This window comes from Podarcis melisellensis, assembly GCF_964234715.1.
Source record: "Podarcis melisellensis genome assembly, chromosome: 12".
In the NCBI taxonomy this organism is placed as follows: Eukaryota; Metazoa; Chordata; class Lepidosauria; order Squamata; family Lacertidae; genus Podarcis; species Podarcis melisellensis.
The window spans coordinates 46314806-46333199 of NC_138544.1; the positions used below are offsets into that span (position 1 = coordinate 46314806).

The 18394-nt window shown below is 46.6% G+C and overlaps 1 protein-coding gene across 1 annotated transcript in view; it reads left to right on the forward strand.

The window, feature by feature from the left end:
* Positions 1–333: 333 nt before the first annotated feature.
* LARP4B (La ribonucleoprotein 4B) overlaps positions 334–18394 on the forward strand; it is a 70790-nt gene continuing 52729 nt past the window's right edge. The window contains exon 1 of the mRNA XM_081931718.1: positions 334–508. The gene's annotated coding sequence lies outside the window, so the exon portion shown is untranslated. The remainder of the gene's footprint in view (positions 509–18394) is intronic.

Here is an 18394-nt window from a genome sequence, read left to right on the forward strand (position 1 = left end):
AGCGGGGCTCGTGGGTCTCCCTGGCGCTCTCTCTCTCTCTCTTTCCCTCGCGCTCCGTCTCTCTCTCTCTCTGTCTCTCCCTCTCATATGCGAGCGAATTGTCTCCGCTGCTTCTTGGCGCCCAGAAGCCCCGGGGCCCGGACACCCGCCGCCGCCGCCGCCCTCTCTTCCTCCTCCCGCCTCTCCGCGCCCTTCCCTCCCCGCTTGTCGCTCCTCCTCCTCCCCGCCGCCGCCGCCGCCACTCCTCCGCCTCCCTCGCCTGGGCCCCGCTGCCGCCCCCCGCCGCCCTCTCTCTCCGTCTTTCTCTTTCTCTCTCTCTCTCACCCCTTCCTGGGATTCGGCAGCGGCGGCGGCGGAGGAAGAACGAGAAGGAGGCGGCGGCGGGAGACGAAGACGGAGGCCGAGAGGAGAAGCAGCAGCGGCGGCGGCAGCGAAGGATCCCTCAGGCCGGCCTCCGAGCGCGATCCCTCCCGGCCCGCCGGGGCCTTGCTGGCTGTTGGCTTGACAGGTGAGTGGAGGCCGCGTTCAGTAGCAGTCAAGTGGCAGCAGCAGGGCCGCCGCCGCCGCTTCCTCCCGTCACCGCCCCGAGCCGCCGCCATTTTCTCACCCGAGGCCGCTCGCGGTGGGGGGCGGGGCTGGCCGCTGCAGGGAACTGGCCCCGGTTTCGTGGCCTTGCTCCTGCCGGGAGCTCCGCACTGCGTCGGCTTCGGCCTGGTCGCCGGGAGGGAAGCGCTGGGCCCGCCGGCGGCATCTTCACGTGTTTCGTTTCGTTTCCTTCTCCCTCCTACACCCTCGGATTTGGTGTGGGGGGTGGAGAGAAGGAGGGAGAGATCGCCCCTTTAAGTTGATCCCAGGCTGTCCGAAAACGGAGGACACCCCACCCCCATTGGGGACCCGCCCCAAGCGGCAAGCTAAAGCTCCCCCTCGCTTCGTTTCCTCAAGCTCCCCCCAAAGACCCACCGCCATAGTCCTCCTTGACTCACACCCTTATCTAAAGTTAGGAATTCAAACACACACGCCCTTCTTCCGTAACTTGCAATGGGTATTATTTAAGTGTGACAGGAGGGTGGCTTTCTGCTGCTTTCTCAGCCTTTCCGGGCCGTGATTTTGATCATTTGGCGACTTTTGCCGAACTTTAAAGCAGGCAGTCAGTTTGCTGCAGTTCAGTTGAACGCGAGAGATCTAGGGGGTCTTGTGTCTAAATGGTTGGCTCTCCATAGCTCTGCATTTGAAAACATGGTGTGAGATCGTCTGGGTCTGAAGTTCAGTAACTAAGAAGGTGGGAGTCTGAGCCTTCCTGATGGACTGAGGAAATACTGTATGTCAGTTCCGTATACTCACTGCAATGAAGTGGATTGTGTGCTGCTGCTGCTTTTCTTTTTCTTGCAAGTGCCATACTTTTTGTGCCATTTATCCTAACCTAAGAGTGAAATGAGTTTTGGAACTCTTATGTTATGATGATACTTCCTAACTGCTCCATTCCTGCCAACTTTCATCACTGCACAACCAGCTCATCCTTTTGCTGCTGAGGATACTGTGTACTGTATAAGAGCTGTAATAACAGAGCCATTTAATAGCCACTCTAATAGGTTTCCTGTTACACCATTTCTGGTTTCACTCTAGTTTCTAAAATTTAGCCATTTCAGGTGGCAACTTAGGTCTGCGTTGATGGATGCTATTCATTTCAATAACAGTTTTGCATAATAACTTTGACCACTGTGATCAAGAAACCTGTGGCCTGCCACAACTCTCATCCCTGATCATTGGCAATGGTGACTTGGATTGCTGGGAGTTGTAGTCTTCCAGATATTGATGGGCTACTTGTTTCTCTTCCATGACCTACAGACATTTGGTGAAAGTAAACTTTATGCAAATGCCTAGTCAATTGGTTACTCATTTGAGGTTGTTGGGAGTTGTGACTTCAGCTTTTGTGTATAGATATACTAACAGAGTACTTTGTTAAAATGCTTTTTGGACAGTAGCATGGTTGCAATCACAATCTAGCTTGCAAATATGAGAGTAGACAGTATGTTGAATGCGGCTCATAGAGAGTAAACTAGATTTTTTTCCAAGGTATATAAAGGATTTCCTGTTTTGGTGTAAACATCTTTCATTTGCATCATGGGGTGGATCCAGACTAAGTTGGTTTCATTTTGTTCTCAATGAAATCTGGGACAAATTAATGACTTTACATATGTCCCTTTGATTTTAGTGCCACTCAGGCTGGAGTTAGCCTTTGTGTTGGACTGCCTGTATACAAATTCTCTGCTTTCTATCAATTGTGAAAGTTTATGAAATACGGTAGATCCTTCTATCACAAGGCCAGATTTTTGGTTCAGGACCAAAGCTGCAGGGACAGCGAGATTGAATTTTGGCAACCTTGAGATACAGAAGGTGAAGCCTGAATATTTTAGCTCTTGGTTTGTGGCTCATATGGTCTGGTTTTGTTGGACTTCATCAGAAGACTAAACAAATTTGTACTGAAAGCCTTTAGTCTGTTCAGAGAAGGGAGACTACATGAGGCATCATTCCAAAGACATTTGCAAACCACTTCAATACAATTCTTACTTGTCTCTTCCTTGTGTCTCCATGGCTGGTGCTCTCTTCAAACTTTTCAGTGGAACCTAGAGGCTTTCTGGGTATCTTTGCCGAAAACCCCCCCTTCAGTTTAATGTAAAACATCTGCTTATCTATTGTTGTTGTTGTTGTTATTTATCACTATTATTATTATTATTATCATCATTATTATCATCATCCCCACCCTCTCTAATGTAAAGCTGATAAGCTATCTAACTGTTGGACTTAAGTAGTAAACACTTGTTCTGAAGCATGGACAGATCTCATTTGTTGCACCCCCCTTAAAAAACAAAATCAGTTGACAATCTTTTGGTTTAATTTGTGTTTATATTCATGCAAACACCAAAATGCTGGGAAAGTATGGCTGTTAAGGGCCACACCATTAAGACACATTAGGCAATATAGATATGGTATGGTACCCTTTTATTGTCATCTTTCAGGCTTCACTACCTTCAACCTGGATGGTTGTTAGTGGCCAGGACCCTGAAGATCATCAGGTCCGAGCCCCTGCCACAGATAAACTACCTAAAAGAAATATGCATCAAAATGCTTTAAGTGAGAGAATGGTCAGGACGAAGATTGCTGTTGTGCTGATGCCAGTATAATGTGGCAGAAGCAACATAATATTGTGTACTCCAGATTGAGAGCAGCATTGTGGCAATACTTTTCTGTGGCAGGGCTCAGCTCTGTAATATTCAAACCATGAACAAAATTACCTTTGAACATGTGCAGAGTGGAATTTCCCTTTAAATGAGTCACCAGAACACTGCTTGATATGAAATATTACTTCACAGGGTGTACTTTCCTTAGAAAGTTTTGAGCCCTAGTTTTGTAAAAAAAAAAAAGTAGATACACCATTTAAGAATAGAAAATCATTTCTGATGTATGCATACTTACTGTACCTTTTCATAAAAATTGTGAGTGCTATATCTCTTTTCTCAAGTTTTTCCCCCTTCTGAGAATAAGATTATGATGAATGACAGAATTACAATGAGACTTAAGGAAGAGAAGTATGTATTGCTTACATAAAGTATTGTCTAATCCTTCATATACATTGTACTTACTTAGTTACTTTAAAGACAAGACTTTTCTAAGGGGACAATATACTAACGCTACAATATCATGGAGAACTCTACTCTCGAGTTGTGTTCAGCTGAGTAATTGGAATTCATGTGCCTTAAATTATGTCTGCTAATTTCAGTAGGACACCTCTTAGTTTGACTTGACTTGGACACGACCCTTTGCCCTAACCCCATATAGTTTGCATATAGTTACAAAGCAGTAAAGCCTGACTCTTTCCTATGCCATAAACTCATAGGTAATTTGGAAAAAAGTGCTTTCCTTTTTTCTCATTCTGCACTTCTCAGAAATATTAGCCTACCATACAGGATTTTTGTTTCAGGATTGTAAAACCAGCCCATGTGTAGGAGATGTACAGAACAGAAGGGTTTAGAATAGAATTTATTATTTATACCCTGCCCATCTGGCTGGGTTTGCTTCCCTTGTGGCTATCCTGCGCTAGGAGAGGGTTAGAGTAAATGACCTCCAAGGTCCCTTCCAACTCATGGATATGATTGGTTGCCAGGTGGATACTTATAACCTGGAACAGTTGCCTCAGTTGCATAGACTCCCATGTTTCTAGCCCAGTGAATAAACAGATCTGAGACATGGGTCCACTCCTCTCACTGAAAGCCATCCAACTCCAAGATATGGTGAAGCTTGAAATAAATCATAGGATACCATACCATATTGCCTAAATAATGCACCTGTTGAGGGTTTGGCCCCTTACATTTGCACTTGCCTGAGTGAACATGGAACGCCCTGGTGGCTACTGTTGGTTGAATCTGATTAAATTTTGAGAAACCTATACCTTCAACTCTCTGATCAAGCAACTTATAATTGAACATGAGAAATGTGACGGGAAAAGGAAAGGAAGCAATGTGACAGCACACCATTTAGAAATATAGGACATCACCTAAAATTTACATTACGCCTATTTGGGGTTAATTTGTTAAGTGAAAAATGCAGAGTAACCAAATCAGAAAAAGATGTTCAAAGAAATCTTACCATAAGCATAACTGAGGGGCTAAACCCAAACCTTTAATAGTGGTGTCTACGATTTGCTCTCTCTGGCAAAAAATTAGTTTTTTCTCCTTTTAAGGTTTTTTAAGATTTACTAGAGGTATATACTAGAGCTTCTTCCCACCTTGGTTGTTCTTCTGCTCCATTTTACCCTTACAACAACCCTGTCAGGTAGGTTAAGCTAAGAGACTGTGTGCTTCTTTGCTGAGTGCAGATTTGAATCCTGGTCTTCCATATCCCAGACCAACACTCTTAACTACTACACTGCAGTGGCTATCTTTATAAATTCTATTCTTTATAAAATTAAAACAGTTGGTTGTGTTAGGTTCTACACGCCCAGTTTATACTAAGTGAGGCTAGTTAATGTTGTGTTTTGGTCTTTCAGGTAGACATTGGGCTGATGTGTACATGTGTGGGAAGAGATACGTGTCCAGGTAGACATTATTCAGATGCATTTGTAGCAAGTGTTTGGGAAAGCTGTACTTGTAGAATTTCTGACTGGATATTCACTTCGTAATGCTGCGATGGAGCTCCACACATTTATAGATGCCAGGCAGAAATTCTTCGGTGAGGACATCACAGGTGTTGGGAGAAGGTGTACCTGTAGAATTACAGGTTTCTTGTTAAATACACATATTAGCTGTCTGTATTAGTTCCCTATGTGATGGGACGATGAGCTGCTTGTGCGTAAAATGCAAGTCCCTCAGAGTTTGATCAGGCTTTCAAACCTCTGCCTGTGACGGAGCCCCTCCAGCATGGCTGCGTCAATCACTAGTAGAATCCGAAAGTGGCTGCTTTCGGAAACGTTTCCAACATAAAAGCTCCTTAACGGAAACACGTCGTCTGGCCTCTCGGCGTGACAGTTTCCGTCGAGGTGTGGGTGTCCCTATAGGAGGTCCTGAGACCTCCCCACTGGTTTCGCTTGAAGCGTCTCTGAGCCATCCCTCCGACTCACTTTCCCTTGGAGTTCTTGCTCGCCCTCTACTGGTTCCCTCTTCCGCTGCTACTGCTCTCTCACCCTCAGTGAGCCTTTGCGCCTCCGGCGCTTTAGATGTCAGTTCCCTGACATCCACCTCCCCTCCAGGGCCCCCTTCACCCCCTCCCGTCTCCTCTCCTACTGGCGGTGAGGAGGTAAAACCCTTGAAAGAACCTCCCTCATCTTCCGACGTCGCGAACACTTCCTTCCACTTGTTGCTGTTCCTACTCTCTAGGTACTCTTCGTCATCAGAGTCCACTCCCTCTTCCAACTCCGACTCCGCGAACCCTTCCATTTCCTCTTCCTCATCGGTGGTGCCGAAATACTCCCTCCTAAACCTTGCTATCGGCTGAGGTTTCCTCGGGAACCTTTGATGGAACGTTTCTGTTAAAACCTCGTCATTGACTTCCTGCGCACTTACCCAGGTGTTTTCTGACTCCGGTTCCCCTTCCCACGCCACTAAATACTCCACCTGATTTCCCTTCCACCTGGAATCGAGGATTTCCGCTACATGGTTGCGGCGTTCCCTCTCTTCCAAGGCTGGTCCCCTGACGTGCTCCCCTTCACCTCCTCCCCTGTATGGTGACAGTAACGACCTGTGGAACACTGGGTGCAATTTCATGTGATTGGGTAATCGGAGTTTGAAAGCTACCGGGTTGACCTGCTGAATCACCTCAAAGGGTCCCAATCTTCTGGGCCTCAGTTTCTTACAACCCCCTTTGAACGGCAACCCTTGGGTTGACAACCACACTTGATCCCCCACCCTTATGGTTTCACCTTCCCTTCTGTTCTTGTCTGCCTGCTTCTTATATTGTGCCTTAGCCCTTTCTAAGTTGAGCTGGAGCTGCTGATGGATGGCTTCCATCTCTTCTACAAAATGTTCAGCCGCTGGGACGCTCCATCTCTCCCCTCCTTCCCCTGGAAATGCCCTGGGGTGACACCCGTAATTAGCCAAAAAGGGACTCATCCCTGTGGACACATTCTCCGCATTATTGTAGGCAAATTCTGCCAACGCCAACTTTTCGACCCAATCGTTCTCTCTGTCATTGACATAACACCTAAGATATTGTTGAAGAATGCCATTTGCCCTTTCCGCCTGCCCGTTGGTTTCAGGGTGCCGGGCAGTTGAAAAATTGACTTCCACGTGTAACAAGCTCATGAGCTTCCTCCAGAACCTGGAAGTAAATTGTTTGCCTCGATCTGAGATCACCCTCGAGGGAGCCCCGTGCAACCTAAAGATATGTTCCACAAACAACTTCGCCGTTTCTTCCGCTGTGACTGCATGTGAGCATGCTACAAAGTGGCACATCTTAGTTAACAGGTCTACTACTACCATGATGGCTGTTTTCCCCTTGGACCTTGGCAGATCCGTCATAAAATCTATTGATATCGCTTCCCAAGGCCGTTCTGGTGTGGGTAAAGGTTCTAATAACCCTGCCGGCGCCCTTCTTTCCCCTTTGGCTCGCTGACATTGGTCACACCCTCTTACATACTCCCTTACATCTTCCCTCACCTTAGGCCACCAAAATTCCCTGGTAACCAACCACATGGTCTTGTGTTGCCCAAAATGTCCCGCCGTGGGGCTATCATGCAACTGCTTGAGTACTCTCCCCCTCAATTCACCTTCGGGTATATACAGTGCCCCTTTGTAATACAATGCCCCATTTCTTTCCTCAAAACCTCCGGGGCTCTCGCCCTCCCCCCTGAGACCTCTGAGCTTATCCTGGGCATATTCATCATTTTCCGTTTCCTCCACCAGTTCTCGTTGCCCCACCATCGCCGCCCCACACACCCAGCGGTCCTCCGGGATGACATGTCTCTCTTCGATCACCCCCTCCCCTTCCCAATATTCTGGTTTGCGTGAGAGCGCGTCCGCCCTGACGTTTTCTGGGCCTGGCACATAACAAATCTCAAAGTTAAATTTGGAGAATTCCTGTGCCCATCTCACTTGTCGTTGGTTGAGCACTCGAGCTGTTCTCCAATACTCTAAATTTTTGTGGTCGGTGCACACTTGCACCTTGTGTTGTGCCCCAATTAATAAATGTCTCCACCTCCGGAATGCTTCGTGAATGGCAAGTAGTTCCCTGTCATACACCGTGTAATTCCTCTCGGACTTATTCAGCTTCCGCGAGAAGAAGGCACACGGTCTCCACTCCGACGCACTCCTCCCCGGTTGAAGAAGGACCGCCCCTACCGCCCGGTCGGATGCATCTGTTTCCACTCTCATGGGTTTTCGTAAATCCACATGCAGAAGTTGTTCTTCCGAGGCGAAAGCCCTTTTCAGTTCTTCAAAGGCTCGATCCGCCTCTGCCGTCCAAACAAATTTCTTCTTGCTGCTGAGACAGTCGGTGATGGGCGCCGTCAAGTGGGCAAAGTTCTTGATGAACTTCCGATAAAAGTTCCCAAATCCCAAGAATCTTTGCACGTCCTTCTTGGTCTTCGGTGTCTTCCAATCCAGTACCGCTTGGACCTTGCCTGGATCCATGGCCAATCCCTTGTCTGACAAGCGGTACCCCAGGAATTCCACCTCCTTGGTATGAAACTGGCACTTCTCCAGTTTCACCCACAGCTGGTTGGCTTGCAGCCTGCCCAACACTTCTCGAACGTCCCTCACATGCTGTTCCTCATTTTCCGAATACACCAACACGTCGTCTAAAAAGGCCACACAATTCTTGTAGAGCAAAGGTCCCAGAACGTGGTTTATAAAAGCTTGAAAACACGCGGAGCCCCCTTGTAGACCGAAGGGCATAACGAGGTATTCAAAGGCTCCCAACGGGGTAAACATGGTGGTCTTCCATTCATCTCCCTTCCTTATGCGTATCAGATTGTACGCCCCCCGCAGGTCCAGTTTTGTAAAAATCTTTCCCTTCCTTACTCTGGTCAAAATGTCATCAATTCGGGGCATAGGGAAAGCCAGGGGCTCCGACACTGCATTGAGGGCCCTGAAGTCACACACCAGTCTCGGTTTGTCTGTGTTCTTTTTGTCCACAAAAAACACTGGGCTGCCCCCCACCGCTCGGGACTCTCTGATGAAACCTCGCTTCAAGTTTTTGTCAATGAACTCCCTCAGCTCCTGCATCTCCCTGTCTGACATGGCGTACAGCTTGCCTACTGGGAGTTGGGCCCCTGGGAGTAGGTTGATTTGACAGTCAAAGGGTCTATGCGGTGGCAGTTTGTCTGCTTCCCTTTCGCTGAATACGTTGCTCAGATCTGCGTATTGCGGGGGCACCTTCCCTTTGTCCATCACTTCCATCCCCGCTAGGGTGACTCTGTCTCCTCCCGAAACCTTCCCCTCCTTGCAGTGTTCTAGGCAATGCGCTGACCCAAAGGAGACCACCCTCTGATGCCAGCCCACTAGCGGATCGTGTAGCGCCAGCCAGCTCATCCCCAAAATGATGGGCGCTCCTCCCAGGATGGCCACATTAAACGCTATCTGTTCGGTGTGCCTTGCCACTCTCATTATCATCGGGACAGTCTGTTGGCTAACTTCTCCCCCCAACAGCTCTCTGCCGTCAATCGTAGTCACCTGCAAGGGGTTACTTAAAGGGATAGTCTGTATCTGGTGCTCAGCTGCAAACTCCTTACTCATGAAATTACAGGAGCTGCCTGAATCCAAAAGCCCCTTGACCTTTAGTGGGTGTCCGTTTGGCAGTTCTAGTAACACCTCTATCACTAAAGCGGGTCTGGGGGGTTCTGGCATGGGCACTTTCATTGCTCTTTGGCCTGGCTGCTGTGCCCCAACGGTGGCAGCCAGGCGTTGGCTTTTACTTGCTCCTTGCCTTCCTCTTCCTTTCCCCCAACAGCTCCTGCCATCCCTTGCCATTCCTTTCTTTGTGGGCAAACTCTGGCAAAGTGCCCTGGCTGTTGGCAGAGATAACATCTCTTGGCGCTCTTTCCCTCCTTTTCCCGCCCTTCACTGGGATTTGAAACTGCGCGCGCCCGCGCTGTTCCAACTTCCATCGGCTCTGCCGGCGGGAAAGGTGGCTCTGGAATGTCTGGAATGCGGAACTCCCTCCAACGGTCTCCTTTCCCTTCCCGCTTTTCCATAGCCCTCGCCTCCTGGCGCGCTCCTATGGCCAGCGCAGATTTGGTTAACTGGTCCATAGACTCCGCCCTGGGGCCCCGGGAAAGCTCATCTTTGACGGTTGAAGAAAGCCCCTCTTCGAAAAGCATTTGGATGGGCTCCGCCGATAGGTCCCACCCCAATTTGTGAATCAACATGGTAAATTCAGTCCAGTACTCACGGACAGATCTGCTTCCTTGCTGGCAAGCCATTAACTGCCTTCGCACCACCCCCTGCTCAATATCGCTGGAAAACATCAGGTCCATGGCACGAAAAAACTTCCTCGTGTCCTTTAAGATCTCATTATTCGCTGCCATCAGGGGTCTAACCCAATCTTTCGCCCCGGATTCGAGATGGCCAATCACATACGCCACTCGCGATTCCTCATCGGGGAAGTCATCAAACTGCAAGTTTAGAGCGTATTGCATCTCTGTTCTAAAGGCATGATAGTTCCTGGGATCCCCCCCGAATTTCTGCACCAATCCTGGCACCTTTCTGGCGAGCGGGGTGGTTTTCTCCTTTCCCTTTTCTGCATCCTGAGCCCTCCTCTCCTCAAGCCTCGCCGTTTGCAGCGCCAACTGGATCTCCAACTCCCTGTACCTTTCTTCCAGGCTTGGACCTCCTCCAGCTGCTCCTGCTCCCCCGGTTCCGGCTGGATTGCTCATGATGCTTCTCCCTGCACAAGCTGGCTTTCGGAGACTTTCGGATTGCTGTGATGGGACGATGAGCTGCTTGTGCGTAAAATGCAAGTCCCTCAGAGTTTGATCAGGCTTTCAAACCTCTGCCTGTGACGGAGCCCCTCCAGCATGGCTGCGTCAATCACTAGTAGAATCCGAAAGTGGCTGCTTTCGGAAACGTTTCCAACATAAAAGCTCCTTAACGGAAACACGTCGTCTGGCCTCTCGGCGTGACAGTTTCCGTCGAGGTGTGGGTGTCCCTATAGGAGGTCCTGAGACCTCCCCACTGGTTTCGCTTGAAGCGTCTCTGAGCCATCCCTCCGACTCACTTTCCCTTGGAGTTCTTGCTCGCCCTCTACTGGTTCCCTCTTCCGCTGCTACTGCTCTCTCACCCTCAGTGAGCCTTTGCGCCTCCGGCGCTTTAGATGTCAGTTCCCTGACACCCTATTTTAGGAAGAATCTGGTGATGCAGAAGCTCTTAATGCCTTCATTGAGAAATTTTATTTATTCCTGTAATTGCTCCTCCCTGTTTCCTTTCACTCTTGACTTCTGTCTTATATTCTCCTCCCAAACCGGCACTTCCTCTCATCCCTGTCCTGAATTAAAGAATTTCCTGGAAAATTACTGGTGCTAAACTGCAGAAGAGATAACACAAAATATTTAGGACAATTCTTGATAATAGAATAATGGTTACCTTTACTAACCATTTTAGCTTTTATTTTAAATCTTAGGTGATAGAGTACTGATTTTGTTAAATAGCAGTAATATTACATGGTATTGACCCAAAACTCAGGTACGAGCAAAGTCATTAAAAGTTGCTTGTTTTACTTGGCTCCAAATCGGAGAGTTTAAAAACGGTTTGGGCTCTTACGTTATGTTTTATGGTTGAGGATATTTTAATGAATACTTCCTGGTTCAATGCTGCTGGACTATTAATTGTTTCTAATGAAATACAGCAACTGAGATTTCATCCCTCTTTACAAATATATTGTTCCTTTTTCTAGATGTCTGCTTTAGCCTGTTGATACCCAGAATTATTTTTTGCTACTTGAGAAACATTGGAAGCCTCTTCAACCCTTAAAGTGAGCAATGGCTATTCTATCAGTGCAGGAGCTATGGTGACTAGAAATATGTGTTAGAAATAAATCAGACGCATTTTGCGACTCACGCATTTGCAATTGTAACCACATGGAGATCTCTGGGTGCCTGGTTGGCAACTGGGGAAAGCAAAATGTCACTTAAAGAAGGATTTGAAATATTGTAATTGAAGCTTGAATTTGTTTTATTCTGGATTATTTTATTTGATTTTTAAATGTGTTGTAAACAATTTTGATATTTGTTCTTTAAAAGATAAAGCGGTGCAGGAATGATGCTGCTGATAATGATAATAACAATTAATAAATAATAAGACATTCTATTGCAGCAACTATAACCCATCTGTAAGGTACAATTTAGCGATTATATATTTCTAACATTGCTGACTAGGTAGCGGGGGTATTGTTTGATTCCGACTCTGTGATGGAGGCCAAATTTGGCTGTAAAGAACAGAAGTACATGGGTGCAATTTGTTTTGTTTTGTTGGAAATTTAAAATGTAAGAGTTATTTGTGAAGGACTGTAGCTCAGAACATCTGCTTTGTATGCAGATTCAATCCCTGGCATTTCCAGTAGGACTGAAAATTCCTCTGTTATTGAAACCCTGCAGAACCAGGTCCAGTCAGCATAGACAATACTGAGCTAGATGGACCAATGGTCTGGCTTGGTATAAGGCAGCTTCCTATATTCCTGTGTCTTAAGTAAAGCATAGTAGAGTCATACTTTGGTTTCAGAACAGCTTCGTTCTCGAATGTTTTGGTTCCCGAACGCCACAAACCCAGAAGTGACTGTTCTGGTTTGCGAACTATTTTTGGAAGCCGAATGTCCAATGAGGCTTTTGATTGGCTGCAGGAGCTTTGGTTTCCGAAAGTTTTGGAATTTGAACAGACTTTTGGGATGGATTTTGTTTTACTTCCAAGGTACGACTGTAGTATGAATATCTTTTTTTCTGGACCTGGTAAAATAAAACAAGTAAAAGTGAATAATGCAGTGGATATTATGTGATTTCAAAATTTTGTTTGAGATCCAAAGAGCTGATTAGGCTCATGCAAACAGATTGTATTAGCCTACTGTTTTGTTTTTTACTTTCACTGGCTAACCCCATGCCTTGTTAAAAATGTATTTTGAGGTTTGCTATATAGTTTGGTGGGAGTAGATGTTTGTGGGGAGAAGTCTAAAGTTTCCCTTCTTTGGCTTCTTGTTACACCTTCAAGTCAAAGTTAAACAAAAAATCATCTGCTGTTCGGATTGCTATAGTTTTACTCTTTGAGAGCTGCTCTGTGTAAATGCAAGTGTTGGGTCATCGTGCTTAAATCACTTGACTGCTGAAACTGTTGCTACACCAAGATGGAATCCAGAGTTACAAAATGGGAAATGCAGGCTGGGAAGAGTGGCATGAGGATCTTTGACAATCATGATTTATTTATAAATACATGCTTGCACAGAACGGATGTGCATGGCTTGTATTGGCCTTAAGTGGCAGGCAAGCTAGAGCATTTGAGAAAATAGGCTGAAATTCTGCTTCAGTATGTGTGACACTGGGAGCAAGTACGTGAAACATGAACAGTCATTGGTGGTGGCAAACTAATTACCAGAAATACTTAACAGAGGAAGCTGTCTTTAAACGTTAGACTTCTAAGGTATGTGTAATTGAGAGAACGTATGTGTCACCCAAACTAAAACTTGGTTTAGCTTTTGACAAAACATATTAGTCAAATGCATAACACATGGAGCACTGTTTTCCAAACTTGAAGTCTATGAAAACATCCAATTGTGCAACTTGTATGCTAAATTATAAATGTTGGTCCAGGCTACTGCCTCTCCTGTACAAAAGTCTAAGTAAGTTTAGCACAAGCTAGAATTTTTGTCTTTTCATATGCACAGTAATGTCAGCTTTATATACTCTGTAATCAGACTGTCTAGAGTAAGGTTCTGTAATACTAAAATTTAACCTGATCAAAACAGGCAAAACTAGAATTCTGAATATGTATGAACGTTATTTAACACTTGTACAAAGGACCACTTTGTGTGTGCTTTTAATTGTGGCATTCCCTTAGGTGCCTCTAATGAAAATTTATACAATAAACAAGTTGTTCAAAAAATCAAAAGCCACACTTGTAACTTGGTAGGCAAATCTGAGCATGGCAGATCAAAAGTCAGACCAGTGGTGACCCTGTTCATTTTAAGTTTACACCTATACTTTCAGGAAGTTGCTCTGATTTATTGGCTACAGCATGATTTTGCTGCTCTGGTGTGCTGCATGGCCAAATGATCTGCAATGGACATACTAAGCTCAAACTTTGAGAACAAGCTGTATAAGCCAGCATAAGAAATTGGTGCAGATTTTAGTTGCCTAACATAAATTATGTTTCGGAGCCTGAAAGTTAGACAGCCTTTTATAGTAGGCTTACTGGTATTTCAGAGACACATTGTTAAAATTCTGTAGTGCATATAAATCTGGATAGGTAACTTGAACACTCTTTTGACCCACCATTCATGTTTTCTTGCTATTGTGTCATCCCTGCAGTTCTCCAGCTTCCTTTTCGTATTTCCCCTCTTTAAACCAAGAAGCAAAATGAGCCTTTTCTAGTATTGTAGAATGATTTCCACTGACAACACCATTCCCTTATGTTTAAAGAGAAAACAACAGTGATTTCCTTGTTAGCAAAGCTGTTTAAAGCTTGACACCAGTTGCCTGCATGGTGAGGTTCCAGCTTCATGTCATAAACAGCTACTTGCTGGTGAAGTATGCTGAACTGAATTGTATTGAGTTGTCCTCCCCATTCTCTCATTGATTAAAATTAAAGGGCAGGGGGGTCTGAAACAGGGCCAGACCAGGTGCATGGCCCTCTGCAACATTTGACACTCCATCCCTGCAGCTGGTCTTCTGCTGTCTTCCCAAACGCAGGTAAGTGAGTTGCTGGGCTTTGGGGAGGAAGTCTGAGGGCTCTGTCAGGGTCTTAGAGTCCTCTCCCCTCTTTCCCAAAGCTCAGTTAGCACTTCCCCAGCTTTGGGAAGGAGATAGAGGCCTCTAGGACCCTGCCAGAGTCTTGTGCCACTTTCTCAAAAAAAAAACAGTGACTGACTCACTTACCAAGGCTGGGGGAGGGGCATCAAATTTTGGGCTCACTTCTCCCCCCCCCACCCCCAACAAGCCAGTGTGCAGCCTGCAGGTTCCATGTAAGAGAACTCTTGAGGCTCACTTGGTATGAAAATAGATATAGGGATTTAGATTTAGAACCCATCACTCCACATCCTTAATGACTACTTGACATGTGATACAAAACTTTCATTGCTTCATAAGCTGATTGTTGTTGCCACCATTATGCTCCATGAATACCGCAATAAATTTAGCAACAATATAAAAGACAGGCTTTTCCTTGGTAGTGAAAAACAAAGAGCTCAAGATTTCCTAAAGGCTACTTAAAGCAACTGTGAGAAAGATATTGCTAGTCAGTAGTGTGTGAGCTCAGGCAGGCAATCTATAAATGGACAGGGCCTTAGCATAACTGGAAATACTGTGGTTGCACGTTGAAAACTCAGTTTCAGATACTTTGTACTATAACTAGTCTATCAACCTCAGTTGACCCAGAACAGCTTGATTAGCCTAACTAACCAACCCTCTCCTAGCATGCTACAAGGTTTAGTCACTTCTCAGTGCATTAGTGAAAAAGGTATACAAATGTAACTAAAATTTGTGTCCACAAAGGAAATTGTTGCATCCTGCTTGGAGGGTAAAGTAATTTTCTTGGAGGATGATATGCTTCCTAGTTTGCTATTTATCTCCATGAAATAATTTCCAACCAGTTATTAGTACAGTGGTACCTCGGGTTAAGTACTTAATTCGTTTCGGAGGTCCGTTCTTAACCTGAAACTGTTCTTAACCTGAAGCACCACTTTAGCTAATGGGGCCTCCTGCTGCTGCCGCGCCGCTGGAGCACAATTTCTGTTCTCATCCTGAGGCAAAGTTCTTAACCCAAGGTACTACTTCTGGGTTAGCAGAGTCTGTAACCTGAAGTGTATGTAATCCGAGGTACCACTGTATAAAACACTGTCCATCTAGTACATGGGTAGGGAAGCTTTTCGGTTTCACGGACCAGATCCTGCTGGAACAGGATTGCACAGCCAATGCAGGATTAATCTCTTTGCTCACATTTACAAGCCGGCGTCGCCAGTGATGTCTGCTGGTGGGGAGGTGCTTTTGGGAAAATGACCTCATGGGTGAAATTGTACCCAGTGTTTCCCAACCGGTGTTCCGCGGCACACGAGTGTGCCGTGAGACGTTGCCTCGTGTGCCGCGAGATGCCTGGAGGGAGGCGGGCGAGTCGGGCGGCGAGAGGCGGGGCGGCGGCGGCGAGGAGAGGCCGCGCCTCCTGCTGCTGCCTGGCGCTCCTCCTCGCAGCCGGCAGCGCTGCCTGGGCGCCTCCGCGCAACTCTGCCTCGCTGGGTTTGGTCTCCCAGCAGAGACGGGTCACACGCGCCCCTCCCTCCCTCCCTCAGCCTGCGCGGAGGGAGAGCCAGAGAGAGGCATCGCTCCTGCGCGGCGGGAGAGGGAGCAGCCGGAGCGATGCCCCAAACGAACGCATGGGACCGGAGGGGAAATCCTCTCCGAGGCGGATTGAGCGCAGCTGAGAGAAGCCTTTCGAGGAGCTGCCGTGTCCCCTGGAAACCCCCTTCCCAGCTCTGCCTCAGCCGCCGCCGCCTCAGTTGCCGCCGTCCCTCAGTCCCTCGCTCTGCTGCCTCCTCCCACCCCCAAAGCTTGGAGGTTCCCCAGCAAGGGGGAGGGAAAAAACTTTCACTTTTGTGCGTCCCTCCCGGCGTGACGCTGCGCGCTGACGTCACGGGGCGGGGCTTTAATGGTGGTGTGCCGCGAGATTTTTTTTCAGTAAACAGGTGTGCCGTTGCCCAAAAACGTTTGGGAAACACTGCTCTAGCAGACCAAGATTCTCCCCCAAACCTGGAGGTTCCCTGCTTGTGATCTAGCAGAACATTATACAGTAGTTTGAACTTTAGGTGCAGTGCTAATAGCAGCAAGGCACTTTTTATCTTTTTAGCTTTAGGAAACCCCAGATGAGCAGGTAATCATTGGAAGTGTAGCATGTTAGTAATGGCAAGATACTTGTTTGAAAAGCAAGTACCGGGTAATTCATGACATCCTGCCAAGCAGTGGTGCAAATGTTTGCTACAATGGTCATAATTAATCATTCCCAGTTCCATAGATGATTGATATACCACTTCTTTTTTACCCAAGGCATTAACAGAAACAAAGCTTACCCTGTTTGTATTGCCACACGCTGCTCATCAATATGCTATTCCTTAAGATGAGTTCAAGCTGCTTAAAGTCACACCCTTATTTCAAAATCCAGTAAGGCTCAAGAGCTAATTATGCTATCACATTAAAAGACCAGTTCTACCTTTGAAGTCCAGCTATTCCTCAGAGTGCCTTTTTATCATCTTTGTCTGCTATACCTGCTGTGACTCTACCTGGCTGGAAGTACACTGGCCACAGTTACCTATGCCCCAGTAACTTCTTGTTAAGCCTTGCTGTGTTTTGTAATTAGGGCTGCCTTTGAAAATAGCCTGCAACCTAACTCGTCCAAAGTATGACTGCAAGCTGCAGCTGGGAGATTTCGATCATATTCATACCAGTGCTTTATCAAGTGCTCTGGCTCCAGTCCATTATGAGGCCAAATTAAAGAGGGCACCTGAAAGATTGCTGCCTTCCACATGTACTGACCTGAATGTTAATGTCCTCTTCACAGACCTTCTTTTGGTGCCCCTGCCAAATAAGTGAGCAGAATGACTAGCGGTGAGTCAGTGGGCCTCCTTGGTGCTGGCAACCCAGTTGTAGAATGCCCTCCCTGATGAGGCTTGCCTGGCACTGCCTTTATGGTCACTTTGGTGCCAGGGGAATACTAGTTTAAAAGTTTGTACATTGTAACACACTGTTTATTTGCTTCATGTTTTTATCCATCCTGTAAAACTGGCTTTATCTGGAACTCCTTTAGCTCTGTTTGGGCACTGTATTCCAAATCAGTGTTGGAAACTCAGATATACCATATTTTTTGCTCCATAAGGTGCACCGGACCATAAGGCGCACCTAATTTTTAGAGGGGGAAATCAAGAGAGAAAAAAATATTCCCCCCCCCCCCAGCCCCAAAGAGTAGTGGACAGGTCTTGGCTTCCTCTTTAGCCGCGCGCAACCTCTCCAGCCAAGACAGCGAGTGGGATCCATCCTTACTTTTTAGGAGGGAAAAGGTGCGTCTTATGGAGCGAAAAATATGGTATAAGCTAGGTGCCAAATGGCTCTTTAAACCAGGGTTACAGTTGCCAATGTCTGGTTGCCATTTTGGGGCCAGATGGTTTTTCAATAAGACTTTTGGGTTCCTGAAATTCATTCTGATTGTACAGATAAAATATGATGGATAGAATTCTACAGGAAAACAGTCAGGATCGAAGGATCCCCTGGCATGCACCTCCAGATGGTGGAGACATCAGGGACCATCCTGGCCCCCAGGTCGCAAGTGGCTGATAGCCAGGTGCAAAATGTGCCTGGCACCTGGCAAATATCAAATGCTGTTCCAAATGTGTGAAGAGGCCTATGCACCAACCACACGTATGCAGTGAGCACATGATTGGTGTTGGTCTGATGAGGGTGCTTCTACATATCACTCCACTTGCTTTCTATGTATCATCTTGCCTGATGAAGAAATGTAGAGAACTGACATTTTGGTTGGTCCCAATGAAGGTATTGCTCAGCTGTGGATCTTGACCTGTAAAAAACCCTCCTCTCAGGGTTCTTATCCCTAGGTTGCAAATACTAGGCCAGGCATCCCCAAACTCGGCCCTCCAGATGTTTTTTGACTACAGTTTCCATCATCCCTGACCGCTGGTCCTGTTAGCTAGGGATGATGGGAGTTGTAGT